A 20,791-nucleotide genomic window follows, 5' to 3' on the forward strand; every position below is an offset into this window, starting at 1 on the left:
AATATTCCCTGTCGTCAGGCTGGGAATCCTCAGTAAAAAGAATATCAGTTTCTGTTTAGTTTCGGAACTGTTTTTCTACTAATAACCAATCATTGGTCTCTGGGTCATACTGCCCCCAGCCAATGACTGCCCTCTACCTAAGCCCCTCCTCTGGCAGCCATCTTCAGATTTGGTAGCATGTAAAGTGGCAGTAGGACCAAGAGAAGAGCTGCAGAGGGGTTGGAGGGAGGGTTCGCATGTGAATCCATGCCAGACCCATGCTGGAGAACAACAGTTACAGGTAAGTAACTTGTTCCTTCTCCACAATGGGGCTGGCATGGATTCACATGCTCATGAATACAATAATACATAGCAGTACACACGTGCACAACCACGGGAGGTGGCAAGGCTCAACATTAAGCATTTCAACAACTCAAAATTAAGCATCTCTTACCTCCTTACCAGGCTCACCTTCAAGCGAACAGGTTGCACAGCACTGCCTGGCCGACTCTGAACTCCTCCTTGGAATCCCGGTCGACGCAGTAGAATCTCGTCAAGGTGTGTGTCGACCTCCACGTAGCAGCCCTGCAGATGTCCAGCAGGGGCACACCAGACAGGAACGCTGTAGTAGCAGCGATCGTTCTGGTTGAATGGGCTCTTAGACAGCTGGGCAACAGTCGGTTTGCCAACTGGTGACAGTGCATGATGCAGCCAGAGAGACATCTGGAAATGAAAGCCTTTGAGAGGACCTTCCCTTGGTTCACAGGTCCGAAGTTCACAAACAGCTGTGATGTCTTCCGAAAACTCTTTGTGCGGTCCACGTAGAACTTCAGCGCTCTACCCACATCCAGCGAGTGCAGAGTCTTCTCCGCCGGCGACGAAGGCGACCGGAAGAAGATGGGTAACACCAAGGGCTTGTTGAGATGGAAGTCCGACGGCACCTTGGGCATGAAGGAGGGGTGCGTCCTCAGCTCTACCCTCATCTCGTGGAATGTCAGGTATGGATGTTTACAGGAGAGGGCCTGGATCTCTCCCACTCGTCGTGCAGAGGTGATGGCCACAAGAAATGCTGTCTTCCACAATAGGAACTTCAACGGTGCCGAATGCACCGGCTCGAATGGCGGGCCCATGAGCCTGGTCAGCACCATGTTGAGCTCCCACGCCGGGGCCGAAGCCATCACCGGCGGGAACGAGCGGAACAGTCCTTTCATTAACTCCTTCACCAGGTGTAGCGGGAGATAGCCGCCAGATGGATCTTGATAGAGGCATGCGCCAGCCCCGCCTTGGACAGCAACAGCAAGTACGGCAGCACTTGAGGGGCCGTAATCCGTAGAGGGTTGATCTTTTGTGCACGGCACCAGACAGAGAACCTCTTCCATTTATGCCCATAGCACTTAAGAGTCGAGGATGCCCTGGCCTTTGCAAGGACCTCCTTGCAGTCCGCCGGGATATCGTAGCCTACGAACTCTAGTACTGCAGGAGCCAGGCCTGCAGGTTCAGCGATCCTGGGTCGTGATGTAGGATGGCGCCTCCTTCCCTGGCGAGAAGATCCGCCTACGTCGGCAGTTTGTTTGGTGAGGGGGGGGACGCTGACAAGTCCAGAAGGTCCGGGAACCATATCTGCCTCGGCCACGCCGGTGCAACGAGGATCATCCTGCACCGGGACAGTCTGAGTTGACTGATGAGTCGCAGAAGCAACGGAAACGGTGGGAACGCATACAGGAACAGCCCGTCCCAGGGGAAGGAGAAGGAGAAAGCATCGCCCATGCTCCCCAGCTGGCGAACTTTCGGCACTTGCCGTTCATCGCCATTGCGAAGAGATCTATCTGGGGATTGCCCCATCGTCGGAATAGCAGATCCACTTGATCCTGCCAGAGTTTGCACTCGTGGCACAAGCGCAGCTTCCTGCTGAGGGAGTCGCGACAGTGTTCTTTACTCCTGCTAGGTGGTGGAAGGGTACCAGGAACATCCCGTGGGCAACTGCCCAGTGCCACAGATCCTGCGCTTCCTTGGATAGGGCTGGGGATCTGGTGCCCCCTTGCTTCCGGATGTAGAACATCGTGGTGGTGTCGTCAGCGAATCCCCTCACCACCTTGCCCTTGAGGGACGGGAAGAATGACCTGAGGGCCCAGAGCACGGCTCGTAGCTCCAGGACGTTGATGTGTAGTGACCTCTCACTACATCAGTACAACGATGATAGACGAATCCAAATTAAACTACAAATGGATACTACAATATTTCCATCAATGTCCAACTGCTGGACATCAACCGAGGAAACAACATCATCATGCCTACAGCCGCATGATAGCACTAAGGAAAAAAGCCCTAAGATCTCAGATCAGGCAACTGAAGAAACAACTAAATCCAACTAAATATATTTTGATTAAACACCTTAAACAAAGCTACAAGAATTGGTTGAAAAATGCGAAGATCAGACACTCGAACAAAATGACGCAGAGACCACGTTAAGAGCTTTGGGGATGCGAAATACACGAGATCTCTGGAAACCTCTGAATGAAACAACAAATACAGCCGACCATATGATCTCCGAGGTCCCTGAAACAAGCTGGATCACCCACTACAACCATCTATATCAAAAACGCCCCGTGGTCGGCTGCAAGGAATTAACAACCATACAACCAAAATGGTCGTTCGAGTGGGAGCTTGCGGATATAAATGATGCAATACGTCATCTAAATGTATCTCGGGCCCCCGGTCCGGGTGGCTTAATCAATGCCATTATAAAAAAGAATCCTGACACATGGGCAGCTTTCTGCAGCCATCTATTCGCGCTGATGAATCTCACAATAAAAATCCCTGCGTCATGGCAAAGAGCGACAATAATCCCTATCTACAAACAAGGACCAACTGAGAATCCACTAAACTACAGGCCCATTGCGCTTTTGGACCCATTGGGCAAAGTTTTCGCAAACATCCTTCTTTTGAAACTGAACCACTAGGCCACCATAGCAAACAGACATGCCATCCAGCAAACTGGTTTTGTTAAGAATGTTGGGACCAATATCAACTTATTCATCTTAAACCTGCTCAAACATGAAACCATCAGATCCAGTACTCCGACCTATGCAGCCTTCATCGACCTCCATCTCACCTTTGATAAAATTAATAGAAACATCTTATGGAACAAACTATCAAAATGGGGCTGCCCAAACAACATACTAGAACCAATAAAGTTGCTATATTCCAATACACAGGTGCAGATCCGTTTGAGCAAAAATGGTCTTGTCACACAACCAATTAAAACCTGGCATGGACTTAAACAAGGCTGCCCACTGGCTGCAGCCCTGTACAATTTGTACACTTCAGATTTTGAAGAGACTATAACTACTCCACAAATGATTCCGCCTAAATTAAAGTCAACATCAATTCCTATGATTCTTTATGCTGATGATATTGCAATCTTCGCCAAAACACTTAGAGGCCTGCAAACTGCCCTGAATAACATTAAAAAATATATGCATACAAATCAGTTGGAAATAAATGCCAGAAAAACCAAGATCATGTCACCAACGACTCAAAAGGGCCCTTCCCAGAAAACACCATCATTCTTTCTACAGAAGGAAAAAATTGAGCAAGTTCAAACAATCAAATATCTAGGGGTTTGGCTCAATAAATCCTCTGTCGAACAACCATTGATTGACCACCTGAAAAGTAAAGCACATTATCTAGCGTGTCAGGGCTTAGTACTACGTAAATAATTTGGGAAATACTCCACGAAACCAATCATAATTTTCTTTAAACCAAAAGTTGCACCCATCTTGACATATGGCGGAGAGACAATGATAAACCTACCGACAACTGTATGGGATCAATTGGAGCGAATCTTTTGGACAAAGGTCTTAGCCATTCTGAAATGTATTCCAGCATCTAGAATTCGATTCGACCTTGGCCTCCAATCCCTCCAATCATATGGTGGAAACAACTAGATCTTCTCAGGAAAATAAACAATAAGGACCAGATTCCCGCCTTGAATATTTTTCATCCAATCGCTGGAAATATCAACGCAATGGCCTGAATAAATGGAAGGAATTTCTTAACCAAGAAAGGATAAGATATGACATTTCACTTGAAACCCTAATCTGTAGACCACAAAGAGCCAAACTCCAAATTGAAAGACTCGATTGGATATCAACAATAAAAAGAGAAAAATGGATACAAACTTACGCTAAATTAAGTAAGAGCCTTAAATGTGATCCCTCGTTATTTTAAGCTGTTTCCTGACAGCCTTATTAGAGACACCTTCATGAGGCTGCGTCTTAATGTACTTCCAACACAGCAAATCCTTGGGATACGTGCACAGAAAACCCGTCGACACCAAACATGCAGGTATTGCAAGGAGGATGACACTATTGAAAGTCTACACCATTTATTTATGCAATGCCCAGCTTTGGCAGACAAACGCCTTGCAGTCGCTACACTCTACATGCAATTCAATAAATCTATGGACCCTAAAGAACGATGGGTACACATCTTATCTGGAAACAACATTTCTATGACAACTGCGGTTATCCACTTCTGGCAAACAATCCAGATACAATTAATGACTGGTCACGGACAATTGCCTTGCCTCGGATAAATCCAGATTAATTTGTTAAACTTTTTTGTACAAACTAATTTAATGAGAATTTTTCATTGTTGATAAATGTAAGGTTTAAAGTTATGAACCATATGCATTTTAAATAAAAAAATAAACATAAAAAAAAAGTAGTGACCCATCCTCCGGAAGCCAAAGGCCTCTTGCGTGGAGATCTCCGGTGAGCGGTCCCCATCCTTCCAGGGAGGCGTCCGTCGTCACTGTTTCCTGATGTGCCGGGGTCTGGAAGTCCATCCCCGCCGCTAGATGAGTGCGGCTGCCCAACCACCAGATTGCTTGGCGGAACGTCTCGTTGAGGGAGATCTTGTCTTCGAAACTGCCTGCTGCTTGCCTCCAAAGGGCGTCGAGGAACTCCTGTAGTGGTCGCATCCGCAACCTGCATAGGCGCACAAGGTAGATGTACGATGACATCATGCCGAGTAGGGAGTTGATGGACCTCACACTGGCCATGTCCATGGTCAGCAGCCGTTGTACCTTGCCCAGGATGGCCTTCGTCCTTTCCTTCGACGGTGAAGCCAGTCCCGCCACTGTGTCGAGTCTGGCTCCCAGGAACAGGGCGTCTTGAGACGGTACCAAGTGGGATTTCGCGAAGTTGATCGAGAATCCCAGATCCGTGAGCAGTCGGACAGTTTTTGCGGTGTTATCCACGTCGAGTTCTCTTGACTTTGCTCGGATGAGCCAATCGTCCAGGTAAGGGTATGGAACAAGTTACTTACCTGTAACTGTTGTTCTCCAGCATGAGTCTGGCATGGATTCACATGCTCATGAATATTCCCCGTCGTCAGGCTGGGAATCCTAGGTATAGAAAAAATCAGTATCAGTTTCGTTTCTGATCTTTCTCAGTAGTAACCAATCACTGGTCTCTGGGTCATACTGCCCCCAGCCAATGACTGCCCTCTCCCTAAGCCCCACCCCTGGCAGCCATCCTCAGATTTGGTAGCACGTGAAGTAGCAGTATGACCAAGTGAAGAGCCGCAGAGGGGTAGGCGGGAGGGTTCGCATGTGAATCCATGCCAGACCCATGCTGGAGAACAACAGTTACAGGTAAGTAACTTGTTCCTTCTCCAGCATGGGGTCTGGCATGGATTCACATGCTCGTGAATATAAGAATACATAGCAGTATACACATGCACAACCACGGGAGGTGGCACAAGGCTCAATATCAAGCAATACAACAACTCAACATTAAGCAACTCTTACCTCCTCACCAGGCTCACCTTAGGCGAACAGGTCGCGCAGCACTGCCTGGCCGACTCTGGACTCCTCCCTGGAATCCCGGTCGACGCAGTAGAATCTCGTGAAGGTGTGCGTCGACCTCCACGTAGCAGCCCTGCAGATGTCGAGTAGGGGTACACCAGACGGGAACGCCGTAGTAGCAGCGATCGCTCTGGTCGAACGGGCTCTCGGACGGCCGGGCAGCGGTCGGTTTGCCAACCAGTGACAGTGCATGATGCAGCCGGAGAGCCATCTGGAAATGGAAGTCTTCGAGAGAGCCTTCCCTTGATTCACAGGTCCAAAGTTCACAAACAGCTGTGATGTCTTCCTGAAAGTCTTTGTGCGGTCCACGTAGAACTTCAGCGCTTTAGCTACATCTAGCGAGTGCAGGGTCCTCTCAGCCGGCGACGAAGGCGACGGGAAGAAAACTGGCAACACCAAGGGCTCGTTGAGGTGGAAGTCCGTCGGCACCTTGGGCATGAAGGAGGGGTGCGTCCTCAGCACCACCCTCGTGTCGTGAAAAGTCAAGTATGGAGGCTTGCAAGACAGGGCCTGGATCTCTCCTACTCGTCGTGCAGAGGTGATGGCCACGAGGAATGCTGTCTTGCACGACAGAAACTTCAACGGCACTGAATGCATAGGCTCGAATGGGGCCCCCATGAGCCTAGTTAGTACCACGTTGAGCTCCCACGCCGGGGCAGGGGCCTTCACCGGAGGGAATGATCGGAACAGTCCTTTCATAAATTCCTTCACCAGACGATGAGACCACAAGGACGCCAGTCCTGTAGCTCTGGTGTAACGTGAGACGGCAGCCAGATGTACCTTGATGGAAGCGTGAGACAGGCCAGCCTTGGCCAAAGACAGTAGGTACAGCAATACTTGAGGGGCCGTAATCCGCAGAGGGTTAATCTTCTGTGCCCAGCACCATACAGAGAACCTCTTCCATTTGTGTCCATAGCACTTGAGAGTTGAGGATGCCCTGGCCTTTGCAAGAACCTCTCTGCAGTCGGCTGGGATGTCGTATCCTCCAAACTCTAGTGCTGCAGGAGCCAGGCCTGCAAGTTCAGCGACTCTGGTTCGTGATGAAGAATGGCGCCGCCTCCTCTGGAGGGAAGATCCGCGTACGTCGGCAGCTTGACTGGTGTGGACGCTGACAAGTCCAGAAGGTCCGGGAACCAGATCTGCCTCGGCTACGCCGGTGCGACGAGGATCATCCTGCACCGGGACCTCTTGAGCTGGTTGACGAGCCGGAGTAGCAACGGCAACGGCGGGAATGCATAAAGGAACAGGCCATCCAAGGGGAATGAGAAACCATCGCCCATGCTCCTCGGTTAGGGAAACCTGCTGGCGAACCTCCGGCACTTGGAGTTCGCCGCCGTCGCAAAGAGATCGATCTGGGGTTCGCCCCATCGTCGGAAGAGTAGGTCCACTTGTTCCTGGCGCAGTTCCCACTCGTGGCATGAGCGCAGCTCCCTTCTGAGTGAGTCGGCAATGGTGTTTTTTATCCCTGCCAGATGAAAGGGTACCAGAAACATCCCTTGGGCGATGGCCCAATGCCACAGATCCTGGGCTTCCTTGGACAGGGCAGGGGATCTGGTTCCGCCCTGCTTCCGAATGTAAAACATCGTGGTGGTGTTGTCGGTGAAGATCCTCACCACCTTGCCCTTGAGGGGCGGAAGGAAGGACCCGAGTGTCATGATCTCTGCTTTCAAAAGATCAGGACTTGCCCGACTCCCTTGGAAGCAGACCCATAACCCCGGTTCCGAGTGCCAGCCAGTCCCAATTGGGACCTTTTGGACCCTGTCCTGGCGCCAGTGGCACCAGGCTCATAAAGATGCCCAGTCCCAGCGCTGGAAGCGCCGGGCTCATAATGCTTGGGTGGACTTACCTGCAGCAGACCATGCTGCTTACTTACCTGCCAGTTGAACCCCTGATCCTCTTCTGTTTGGGACTACTTTTCCTGTTGGGTGGGGCAGGAGCCACTCCCTAGGTTCAGAACACTGGAACTCTTCTGGAAAGCAGGAACTCTTTTCTTACCTAGGCGTGGCTGTGGAAGGAGACACCTAAGCACTACAGGAGGCTATTTAAACCACACCCGATGGATGAAGCTTTGTGTTATTCTGCATTCTCTGCAGCAGAACGCTCATCGTGTCTTCTGCTTCTGATCCTGGGCCTAAGGGAACAAAGGCTTACCATCCTGGAATCCAGTCTTCAGCAGCACCTGTAAAGACAAAGAAAGAACAGGTTAGCACTACGGTCTTCAGTGGCAGCACATCTCTTACCTGGTCCATCGGCTGTCACCAACGCCTCGCGCTGCATTCCGGCATCTGAAAGACAAAGGCTTACCTACTCTTCGCATGCTCCGGAGGTCTTCGCACTGCATTCCGGCATCTGAAAGACAAAAGCTTACCAGCTCTTCGCACGCTCCGGAGGCCTTCGGCGCTGCATCCCGCATCTGAAAGACAAAAGAAGGTGCGTTTAAAGACATTGGGCAACTTTATTACTCACGTGCCATTCCTCCTTCCCACGCCGAATCCAGTGGGTATTCCAGCACCCTTCAGCTTCTCTAAAGCCCGAACTTGTACCTGCAAGATAAAAGGGACAGTTAGTGTGCATCGTGAAGCAGGCTACAAGCGCTTACTTACGTGCTTCCAGGCGCTTCTATTCCTCACGCGGGTTCGATCCTCAACTCTCATCAGCCCGCCATCCTCCATCGCCGGAACCCTGCAAAACAAGAGATATCATTACAAAAGACTTTTAAGACATTTGAAGTGCCCAGAACTTACCGTTCGTGCAGTTAACAACGGACAGCAGTCCTCTGAGGTCAAGAGGCCTGCACCCTTATCCAGTGAAGAAACTGGTTACGGCACCCTGCCCCGAGGCAGATGGAGAGCTCGGCGTTCACTTACCTAAGGTGAGGGCGTTAACCTTTGGGGTTCTACAGGAGAAGAGAAAGGGAAGAGGAGAGAGGCACCCAATAACCCCAGTTCATTAATCCCATATTTTCTATCTGCAGACATCTTACTCTTCGAGTCAGACATACAGTGCACAGAGGTCCAGCCCAAAGAGCCAACCGTGTGTTACACATCACCTTTGAAGATACGGCATTCACCCAGTCAAGACCGGCGCCTCTGCGGGAATCAGGTGAGCGTTACCGTGAGGGCCCAGAACACTGCGCGGAGCTCCAAGATGTTGATGTGGAAAGTCTTCTCCTCCGAGCACCAAAGGCCTCTCGCGTGGAGGCCCCTGGTGTGCGCTCCCCAACCTTCCAGGGAGGCATCCGTCGTCACCGTCACCTGGTGGGCCGGGGCTAGGAAGACTGTTCCCGCTGTCAGATGAGCGCGGACACCCCACCATCGTATCGCCTGACGGAACGTTTCGTCGAGCGAGATCCTGTCCTCGAAGCTGCCCGTCGTCTGGATCCAGTGGGCGTCGAGGAATTCTTGCAAGGGCCGCCTCCGAAGTCTGCAATGGGGCACCAGATAAATGCAGGAGGACATCATTCCGAGGAGGGACTTGATAGACCTCACTCTGGCCACGTCCGTGACCAGTAGATGTTGCACCTTTCCTAGGATGGTCCTTATCCTTTCCTCCGACGGTGAGACCCGCCGCGCCACTGTGTCGAGCTGTGCTCCCAGAAACAGGGCGACTTGCGAGGGGACCAGGTGGGATTTTGGAAAGTTGATGGAGAACCCCAGGTCCGTGAGCAGCTGGACGGACTTCGCAATGTGTTCCACGGCGAGCTGCCTTGTCTTTGCCCGTATGAGCCAGTCGTCCAGGTAGGGGTAGGCGTGGATCCCCTGCAGGTGCAGCCGCGCCGCAACCGGTTTTAATCCGAAAGGGAGGGCCTTGAACTGGTAGTGCCGCCCTTTGACCATGAACCTGAGGAACTTTCGGTGTCTCTTTAGAATAGGGATGTGGAAGTAAGCATCCTCCAAGTCCAACGACGACAGGAAATCGCCCTCCTCCAGCTGTCCCAGCACGTGCTGGAGGGTGACCATCCAGAACTTCTGTGCCTTGATGTATTTGTTTAGTCGTCGCAGGTCCAGGATGGGACGCCATCCTCCGGTCTTCTTTCTCACGAGGAAGTATCTTGAGTAAACTCGGGAGCCCCGAAGCCTCTTCGAGACGAGCTCGATGGCACCTTTCCTGAGCATCGCCCGTACTTCCAACAGCAGTTGAGGGACGTGATTTTCCTTCCTGGCCACGGGAGGAATGCGGGGGCACCTCTTCTGGAACTCGAGGGCATGCCCCAGGGCCAAGGCATCCAGCACCCAACGGTCGGTGGAGATGGACTCCCACACGCCGACGAACTTCGTCAGCCGGCCTCCCACCGGGATGCTTCGGCGGGGGCCCGACCCGACGGACGGTTCAATCTTGCTTGGAGGCCGCTTTGCCTCCTTGACCACCTTGGCGACGACGGCAGGATCCACCTGAGTTGCCGCGTCCCCTGTAGGCCTCCTGCGATGAAGACCTTGCCGCTTGACGGTAAGTAGAGGAGCTGCTGCCGGCTCCTTTGGAGGCACCCTGTCTGCCTCCGGAGCTCCGAAAGGACGGCGTCGCTGTTGGAGCACACCCAGTGCACGGGCCATCTCCGTGTCCGTCTTGATCGCCTGAAGGGATTCATCAACCACCTTGCCAAAAAGGTTGTTCCCATCGAAGGGCAGGTACAAATCCTTGGTCTGAACGTCCTGGCGGAAATCCGTCGCCCTGAGCCATCCTCGTCGTCTCAGGCAAACGCTGTTGCCCAACTGACGGAAACCGGTGTCGGCGATGTCCGTGGCCACCGTAATGGCGTGGTCAGAGGCAATCTCACCTTCCTGCAAGATTTCCAGGGCCTCAGCCCTCTTGGCATCCGGAAGGAAGTCCAACAGAGGGGCGATCTTGAAACACAACTCCCTGTCGTAGCGGGCTACGATGGCCATGGCATTGGCCGCCTTGATGGTCGTCGCTGCAGCTGAGATGACCCGTTGCATCCAGATTCCTACCCTCGCCGTCCGGAGTCGAGGCCAATGCCCCCCCCGCTTTCTTCTTGGCCGCCGCCGAAACAACCGAGTCCGGGGTAGGTTGCGCCCTAAGGCACAAGGGGGCAGCATCGGGGAGCCGGTACTTCTCGTACCGGTCCTTCTTCGCAGGAGCCGTGGGAGGGTTCTCATCCCGAGCCCCTCATCCCAGATGTCATCAAGAAGCGGTACAGCGAGGATCGTCTTCCTTTTAGCCTCGCGCCGCTGGTAAAGGAACCCCTCCTTTTCCTCGGGGCAGAGCTGTAAGAGCTTGGATGCCCTGGAGATCATTGCATGGAAGGATCCAATCTCGTCGGGCGGGGACACCCGGGCAGGGGGTGACGGGGGGCACGTCCCGTCGTCGCCTCAGTCGTCATCCGTACCTGTCATAGTCGTGTCCATGCCTGTATCATCCCCGTGCGTAGTGGACCGGGGGGAAGGCAGAGAAGGCCGCAGAGAAGGCCGCAGAGGCAGTAGAGGAGGCCTAGGATGCGTCGTCCTCCTCTTAGGCGGTGGGCTCCCCAAAGGTCCTGGCTCCTGATCCTCCGTCGGGTCTGGCTCAGGCTCCTCCGTCGGGGGAAGGGGCAACCTAGTCCTTATCTCCGAGCATAAGGACTGGATGGCTGACAAAATGGCCACCGAGGTGTCCTGCGGTGCGGGAAACGACGGGCACGAGGGCTCTTGAGGAGCCACGTCTGCGTCACCGTCGCCCTCGTCGTCGCCCTCGTCGGGATCCCTCCCAATGGGCTGGGTCTCTTCCACGACTTGGATGAGCTCCTCTTCAGAGGTCGTGTCTGTATCTACGACGACCACCACCCACTCCCCCCCTTTTCCAACGAGGACTTTGTGGGGGTCTTCTCGATGGGCCTGAAAGACGACTCCCTCCGCGGTGGCAGGGAGACTCTGGTACCTGAGGGCACCTCCACTGGTGTAGCCTCTACAGACTGAGCCAGGGCCGCCGCGACATCCTCAATCGAGGTCCTAGCAGGGTGAATCACAGCCAACGTCACCTTCTGTACGCCTGGGGCCTTCACCTTCGGGGGAGGGTCCGAGTCTCGCTCCCCCTCTGCCGGAGTCTTCGAGATCGACCGGGGCCTCTCCAGAAGCTTCGCCGGGTTCTCGGACTTCCTCTTACCCGAGCCAGAGCGTTGGCTCGTGGACGATGGCGCCGGGGAGGGTGCGCCCTGCCTGGGGGCCAAGGAGCCCGACCGTTCGGCGCTCCCGGTGCCCGCAGACTCGCGGTGCTTAGCCTTTTGTTGGGCCCCCGTCGCCAGAGCACCCTCACAGGACTTAGAAGACCGCTCGGACTTCTTCTTCTTCTCGCCTGGCGGGCTCTTACCTTCCAGCCAGTTGGCGAGACGGAGGTGGCGATCCTTCATGGTCCGCTCCGACATGTTTCCACAAAACGCGCAGTCCTTTTCCTTGTGCGTCTTGTCCTCATGGAGACAGTAGAGGCATAACGAATGCTCGTCCTCCTTGAAAACGTTCTGAAGCTGGCATCCAGGGAAGGTCCTGAATAGCTTCCCGGGCGTCGAGCTCCCTTTCTCCTGGACCATGTCCGGGGTAGGCCTAGGAACTTCTGGAATCCTCCAAAAGTGTAACTCGACGAAATCTTCACCCTTGAGGGGCGTAGAAAACTCCGAAACGGATCCCCGGAAGTAGAAACGATGGAGCTTGAGGCTCTTTTAACCGGAAAAAATGAGAAAATCTCCTGAAAAAAGCGCGAAAACGCAGCAAAAGCTCGAGAGCTGAGCACGAGGACTCCCAACACTTGAACGTGCAGTAAAAATCTGAGGATGGCTGCCAGGGGTGGGGCTTAGGGAGAGGGCAATCATTGTCTGAGGGCAGTATGACCCAGAGACCAGTTTTTGGTTACTACTGAGAAAAACAGATCAGAAACGAAACTGATACTGATTTTTTCTATAGAGAGGATTCCCGGCCTGACGACGGGGAATATTCATGAGCATGTGAATCCATGCCAGACCCAATGCTGGAGAAACGTGGATCCCCTGCAGGCACAGCCGCGCCACCACCGGTGCTAGGCACTTGGTGAAAACCCTCAGGGCCGACTTCAACCCGAAGGGTAGGGCCTTGAACTGGTAGTGTTGCCCTTGGACTACGAATGGTAGGAACTTTCAATGTCCTTTGTGTATTGGGATGTGGAAGTAGGCATCCTCCAAGTCCAGCGACGATAGGAAGTCGCCCTCCTCTAGCTGTCCCAGCACGTGCTGAAGGGTGACCATCCGGAAACTTCTGGGACTTGATGTATTTGTTGAGGCGGCAAAGGTCTAGGATGGGTCGCTAACCGCCAGTCTTCTTACGAACAAGGATGTACCGCGAGTATACTCCGAAGCCCCGGAGCCTCTTCAGGACGAGTTCTATTGCGCCCTTTTTTAGCATTGCTCGTACCTCCAGAAGTACCTGTGGCACGTGGTTTTCCTTCCTGGCCACGGGTGGTAGACAGGGACACTTTCTTTGGAATTCCAGAGTGTGCCCGTGGGCCAGAGCATCCAGCACCCAACGGTCGGTGGAGATGGACTCCCACACGCTGATTAATTTCGCCAGCCGGCCTCCCACTGGGGTGCTTTGGTGGGGGCCCGACGTCACGGCCGGTTCAATCTTGCTTCGCCAAGGTCTTTCCGCCTTGGCCTCCTTGGCGACGACGCCAATGTCTTCCGGCCTTGCTGCGGCCTCTGTAGGCCTCCTGCGATGATGAGCGGCCCGCTTGGCAGTACGATGCGGAACCGCCACCAAATCCTTTGGAGGCACCTTGAGACTTGCCTCCGGGGGTCCGAATGGACGGCCGTTGTTGGAGAGAACCCAAGGCCCAGGCCGTCTCGGTGTCCGCCTTGATGGCCTGCAGTGACTCGTCCACTGCCTTGCCGAACAGGTTGTTGACGTTGAAGGGCATGTCCAGTACCCTTGTCTGAACATCTTTACGGAAGTCGGTGGCCTTGAGCCATCCGTACCGGCGAAGGCAAACGCTGTTGCCCATCAGGCGAAAACCGGTGTCTGATGTCCGTGGCCACCGTGATGGCGTGGTCCGACGCCACCTTGCCTTCCTGTAGGATTTCAAGGGCCTCTGCCCTCTTGTTGCCTGGCAGGAAATCCAGGAGGGGAGCGATCTTGAACCACAGCTGCCTGTCGTAGCGCACCACAATCGCGAGGGCGTTGGCTGCTTTGATGGTTGTCGCCGCCGAGATGATTCGTCGTCCCATGGCATCCAGCTTCTTCCCCTCGCCGTCCGGTGAGGAAGTGGAAGTTGATGCCGTAGCCCCTGCCGATTTCTTCTCGGCCACCAAGGAGACCACTGAATACGGGGATGACTGAGCTCTGAGGCACATTGGTGCGGAATCTGGGACTCGGTACTACTTCTCATACCAGTCGCTCTTCGCAGGAGCTGTGGACGGGTTCTTGAGCAGTGATAGTCCTTTGTCCCAGATGTCGTCCAGTAATGGGACAGAGGACTGTCTTCCTCTTGACCTCTCGTCGTTGGTAGAGGAAACCCTCCTTCTGCTCTTCGGAACAAAGCTGGAAAAGCTCAGATGCCCTGGCAATCATGGCGTGAAAGGAGCCAATTTCGTCGGGAGGGTAGGCCCGGGCAGGGGGTGATGGGCGATCCGTCCCAAAGCCACCACCGTCGTCGTCCGTCGTCTCCGTTCCCGTCTCATTCCTCGGTGAAGGGGAAGGAGGTGAAGGCTGGTAAGGAGGGTTGAGGATGGATTCGCCCCCGCTTGTTCGGTGGGCTCCTACGGTCCAGGTGCCGCTGGATCATTCGCTGGGGGCAAGGGCAACCTTCTCCTCATCTCCCTACACAAGGTCTGGATAGCCATCAAGATCGCTCCTGAGTTGTCCTGTGGCATAGGCATCGGTTGCGACCGGAGCGAAGGCAGGGGCGTGGGATCCTCCATCTCCTCCACGGCCCGCGGTTCGTCGTCGACTCCACCGTTGCTCTCTATGTCCGCCTCATCCGGATCCCTTCCATAGGACCGGACTTCCTTGAACTTCTTGTCCAGGATCTTTTTGACGCTAGCCAGCTCACCTTCGGAGGTGGTATCTGTGTCCGTTATGGCTATTGTGCCCCCCTCTTTCTCGTCCCAGGGTTTCACGGGGTACTTCTCGATAGGTTGGAAAGATGATTCCCTCCGGGGTGGCAGGGAAACTCTAGGCCCAGAAGTCGATTCCACTGGGGTAGCCTCCACAGGCTTTGCCAGGGCCGCCACAACTCCTTCAATCGAAGGCTTAGCCGGGTGAATCAGGGCCTTCACGACCTTGGCCGCGTCTGGGGCCTTCACCTTAGGCGGGGAGGGTCACCGCCTCGCCCCCCACCCCCTTGGCTTTCTTCGTCAGGATCGACCGGGGCTTCTCCCAAATCTTACCCGGGTTCTCTGACTTCCTTTTCCCCAAGCCAGAGCATTGGCTTGCGGTTGATGGCGTCTGGGACATCGCGCCCTGCCTGGCAGCCAAGGAGCCCGAACCATTGGATACTCCCAGTGCACGTGGACTTGCGGTGCTTTGCCTTTTCTTGGGCCCCCATCGCCGGAGCGCCCTCAAACGGTCTTAGAAAACAACTCTGGCTTCTTCTTCTCACCTGCTGCTGGGCTCTTCCCCTCCAGCCAGTTGGTGAGTCGAACACGACGATCCTTCATTGTCCGGTCGGACATGTTCTTACAAAACGCACAGTCCTTCTCCACATGCGATTTGTCATCGTGAAGGCAGTAGAGGCACCGGGAGTGCTCATCGACATTCTGTAATCCGCATCCAGCGCAGCTCCTGAACAGCTTGGATCCAACAGGCGTCATGTTTCCTTTGTCCTGGGCCATGACCACGCGGGTTTGGCCTCAAAGATCTTCCGGAATCCTCCAAGAAGTGAAAACTCGATGAAAATTTGTCCTGGAGGGGCGCAGAAAATTCCAAAACGGGTCTCCGTTGATCAGAAGTAGAATCGGTGGAGCTTGAGGCTCGATTGACCGAAATATAACAGTAAACTCTTTGAAAAAATGCAAAACGCAGTAAAAGCTCGAGAGCTATAGCACGAGGACTCCCAACACTTGAACGTGTGGTAAAAATCTGAAGATGGCTGCCAGAGGAGGGGCTTAGGTAGAGGGCAGTCATTGGCTGGGGGCAGTATGACTCAGAGATCAGCGATTGGTTATTAGTAGAAAGACAGTTCAGAAACAAAACAAAATGATTTTTTCTTTACCGAGGATTCCCAGCCTGACGGGGAATATTCATGAGCATGTGAATCCATGCCAGACCCCATGCTGGAGAATCATAGTTTAAGACTGCAATGTGCCTATATGATGTACGCAGGGTAGGATCTTTATCCAGCTTGCCAATTAGTGATAAGGACCCTCCCATCATAGGGCGCCATTTCTCCAGTGTTGGTAAAGGTATTAAAGAGGGTGACCAAATGGGGGCAAGGAGATCAGCCGATTTCTTGTAAAATAGAGGCAAATGGCTATTCGGCCCAGGAGCTTCATTGTTAGGGAGTGAGCAAATGACTCGGGTTACCTCTTCAATCGTAATCACAATACCAACAACATTTGTAGTTCCTGAGAGCTCAAAGGTAATATTTTGACGCCCAGACTTTTAACTGATTCCAGAGTCCAGCCAAAAATCCTTGGTCCAAGCTGCCTGCGTTGAAACAGAGCCAAGTATCATAATCTCTGTTTTCTCCCCATTTAGCTTGAGATAATTTTTGGCCATCCAGTCTCCTACTGCCACCAGACAGCTTCTAAGCTTAGAAGGGCAGTCAGCTCCGGGAGCGTTCAGACAAAAGAGCAGCTGAGTATCATCAGCATATGTACAAAACCGTACCTTGTGCTCATGAATAAGATCTGCAAGAGGGCTCAAATAAAGATCAAAGAGAAGCAGAGATAGTGAGTCACCACAGGAGAGAGGTGCCATGGGTGATAGAAAAGTAGATAAAGTAACTGTTTGTGTGCGCTCTGAAAGAAAAGAGGTAAACCAGGCATCGCAGCAAGATGTTATGATCGATGTTGCCAAAAGCTGCAGAGAGGTCAAGGAGAATTAAAACACTGACCTCTCTGCGGTCCTGGAGTAAAGGAAGATCATCCAGAACAGAAATCGTCACCGACTCTGTACCCCTAGAAGGGCCGAAAGCCTGATGTGAAAGAGCCTGGGTCCCCAAGTAGCGAGAAAGTTGAGGGGTAACAATTACTTCCATAAGCTTCATGATGCATGGTATAGGTGAAATAGGATGATAATTGGCTTCAAGGGCACTGTCCAGGAGTGGCTCCTTCAACAATGGGGAGATAAGTGCATGCTTCAAAGCAGCAGGAATAAGCACTTTGGTAAACGAGATATGAAGTGCTGCTGTTAAAAGCAGAACCACTTCAGACGGCAGAGAGTGGATGACCAAGAGCGGAATAGGGTCCGCTGGGAAGGCTGATTTCAGTTTCCGCAGGGGCCCCATGACAATGTCGTCCGTGAACGATTCAAGCTGAAACATCCCAGAGTCATTTATTGTCATCAGCGGTCACTATAAATACCTCTCATTTTGGCAGCCCATCCCCCTACAGGAGATGGCTTACAGAATCTTCTGAATCTTTACATTAAAAAAATAAACGAATAGAATAACATTGTGCTTGTGAGCGTAATGGATCAATTAAAGGTGATACAGTTCAGAGTTCCTTGGCTACTTTAAATAGCTTGCGCACTGAGCAGGAGGCTGATAAAATACGATAGGCGTCATATTGATATTTAGCCAACTTAATTTCTTCTTGATATCGGAACATTGACTGTTTTTAGGCCAGTTTAGAGGGCAGATCATATTCGAGGAGCCATTTGCGCTCAAAATGATGACAAACTTGCTTAAGGGCCCTTAGATTGGAATTAAACCAAGGCGCTGTGGGTTTAGCACAGAGGTTGCTGACCCTGGACTGTGCAAAGACGTTTGCTGCGTCTGCCATGGCTACTACTACTCCTCCTCACAACCAACTCCCCAGTCACACCCCTTCCACTCTCACAACCACTCTCCACTCATTCCCTACACTTCCTCGAAAACACTCACTCACTGACCCTTGCATGCACACTCAGCACTCATTAGCCCTGGCTCTGACCAACCAATACCTTACCCACAAATTGCCTCCACACTTCAATCCACCGTTCTCCCTCCTGCTAGTTCCTTGGTCTGCCACCTCCTCCTCTTCTGACCCACCAAAACAACCTACATCTTACTGCTTTCTACAACGCCTCTTACCCCTCCTTCTCCCACTGGATTACTGGCCCATACCAATCATGCCCTGTATTTTATGCTCAAAAAGAATTACAATTATGAAAGATTATGGAAGGCCTACGTCAAGTATGAGGGCATCAAAGCCATATATAGCCTGCACAGCGCCCGTTGGCCTAAGTTCTGTTATTCCTCCTCTTGCAGCAGAGATACCCGTAAATACGGGAGTGATCGTACTCACCCTTGTTGGAACGTAAGCTATAATAGCACGGGAAATTCTACTGAGGGGTAGTTTGGGAGGGCGATGAGGAATATGTGGGAGGAACATCCAGTCGAAAGAATGTTACCAGGGGTAAGTAACTTTTGTTCTTCGAATGGATTGTCCTCCCACATATTCCTCATCTTTGACAGACTCAAAAAGCAGTATTATGTTTGGAGGAGGGAGTAGAAGCACAATTTATACATTTCCATGGGCGGAGTAAAAGATTACCTTGCCAAAGGCAACATCCTCACCATGGGAAGAATACAGGCAATAATGTTTAGTAAACGTGTGGACAGAAGAACACGTTGCCACTTCAAAAATATTTCTAATTGGAACGCCCCTTTGAAGGGGTGTAGATGTAGCCATGCCCCTGGTTGAATGAGCTCTTAAACCTTCAGGAGGGTCTTTTCCTGCCAGTCTGTAGCATTCTGATTGCCAGAATGATCCACCTAGATAAGGTCTGTTGGGTAACAGCCTGACCTAGTTTGGGTCCTGTATATCCGATTAAAAGCTGATCATCAACTCGTAACTTGGACATTCCCCAAATGTAAAAGCTTAGCACTCTTCTAGGATGTAACCTATGAAGTCTTTCCTCCTCCTTACCAGGGTGAGGTGGGGGATACAAGGAAGGGAGAACAATTTTCTGACCTAAATAAAAATCTGAAAATATTTTGGCCAAAAAAGGTTTGACCTTCAAAAAAACCCTATTTTTGTGAACGATGGTAAAGGGTGGCTTGGATGACAGTGCCTGCAACTCGCTCACACTACGGGCTGATGTTAGAGCAACCAATAGGATGTTTTTAAAGGTTAATAACCTTAGAGGACAAGTGTGCAGAGGTTCAAAGGGTGCACACATTAGGAATTTTAAGACCAGATTTAGGTCCCAAACCTGAACTTGGAACGTAGATGGCTGGAACACATTAGTGAGCCCTTTCAGAAATGGAGTCACCAGCGGAATTTTGAAATAAGAACATTCCTCTGACGTGTGCTTAAAAAGGGACAGTGCCGCCAAGTAGCCTTTAATGATGCCAATCTGGAACCCCAGATTAGCCAAGGATAGAGGAAAGATAAAACATCCAGAGTTTTACATAGAAAAGGATCAACATTCTTTTCCTTGCACCAGTTGCAGAACTTTTTCCAACGTCACTGGTACAAAGACTTTGTTGCTGGCCTTCTAGCCGAAAGCAACACCTCCATTACATCATCCGGGAGGTCCCAATCCTTATATCTCAGCCTTTCAGATACCAAGCGTGAAGGTTGAGTCTTGACCTCGGGATGGAGAACCCGACCTCCCTCTTGCGAGAGAAGGTCCTCTCTTTGTGGAAGACGCATCGGAGGACAGATGAACATATCCAGAAGGTCTGGGTACCAGGTTCCCCTGGCCCAAGCTGGGGCAATTAGGATCATGTGTTTTCCGAACCTTCTCAACCTCCTGATTACATGAGGAATGACGGGGACTGGAGGAAACGCATACAGGAGTGGAAACTCCCAATCCACTACAAACGCGCCTCCTAGCGCTACTCTCTCAGGAAATTCCCTGGAGTAATATCTTTTGAACTTCTGGTTGACCTCAATTGTGAACAGATCTACTTGAGGGATTCCACCAAGGTGAGGATCGCTTGAAGGACTTCCTGAGCTAGTTCCCATTTGTGGGAGACTAGGCTCTGCCTGCTCAGAGCATCCGCCGCTGTGTTCTCCTCCCCGGCTAGGTGAACTGCTGATAGGGAGATTCCTTCTTCAATTGCCCAGTACCAGAGCTGCATTGCCTCTCTGCACAGTGGTAGTGACCCTACGCTTCCTCTCTTGTTGAGGTAGTGCATGGCCACAGTGTTGTTCATCATTATCAGGACATTCTTTCCCCGGACAGAGGGCAGGAAGGCCTTCAGCGCTAGTCTGATTGCCCTCAGCTCCTGTAATCTCCGGCCATGGTTGCCAAAGGGTTCTCCCTTGAGAATATTGTCCTCGCAGGCCCATCCCAGATAATCCTGTGAGACCCTTTTTATAATCTGAAGTCGGTCCGACATCTTTCCTGAGAACTGGGACCATTGAGTTCTTAGAGCGCACTGAAAGGATCTCATTCTCAGGCGAGCCTCTGGCACCAGAAAAATTCAGGATGCCATGAGGCCGAGTAACCTCAGAAAAGCAAAGGCCGGTAGACTCTGGGCATTCTGAAATTTTGCTACCATCTGAAGAATTTCTTGAGCCCTCACCTCGGATGGGCGAGCTCTTTCCCAAGTATGTATCTAGCACTGCCCGATGTATTGGAGCTTTTGGGAAGGTGTCATATGGGACTTCTTGTAATTGAGGGAAAAGCCCAGTCTGTGACGAGAGTGGCAGGTGACGCTGAGATGATTCCAGGCTTGTTCGGGAGAATGCGGCTTGTTCGGGAGAATGCGCCCTGATCAGCCAATCGCCCAGGTAGGGGTAGGCGTGAATCCCCCTTCTCCTGAGACTAGCTGCCACCACTGCCATCAGTTTGGTGAAAACCCTTAGGCGGAGGTCAGCCCGAATGACAGAAC

The 20,791-nt window shown here is 52.2% G+C and overlaps 1 protein-coding gene across 1 annotated transcript in view; it reads right to left on the bottom strand.

Moving 5' to 3' along the window:
* Positions 1 to 20,791, bottom strand: part of IGF2R (insulin like growth factor 2 receptor) — a 2,762,372-nt gene that overhangs the window by 324,238 nt on the left and 2,417,343 nt on the right. The gene's annotated exons all lie outside the window — the stretch shown is intronic.

This window comes from Ambystoma mexicanum, chromosome 4p (assembly GCF_040938575.1).
Source record: "Ambystoma mexicanum isolate Mex_15411 chromosome 4p, UKY_AmexF1_1, whole genome shotgun sequence".
Lineage (NCBI taxonomy): Eukaryota > Metazoa > Chordata > Amphibia > Caudata > Ambystomatidae > Ambystoma > Ambystoma mexicanum.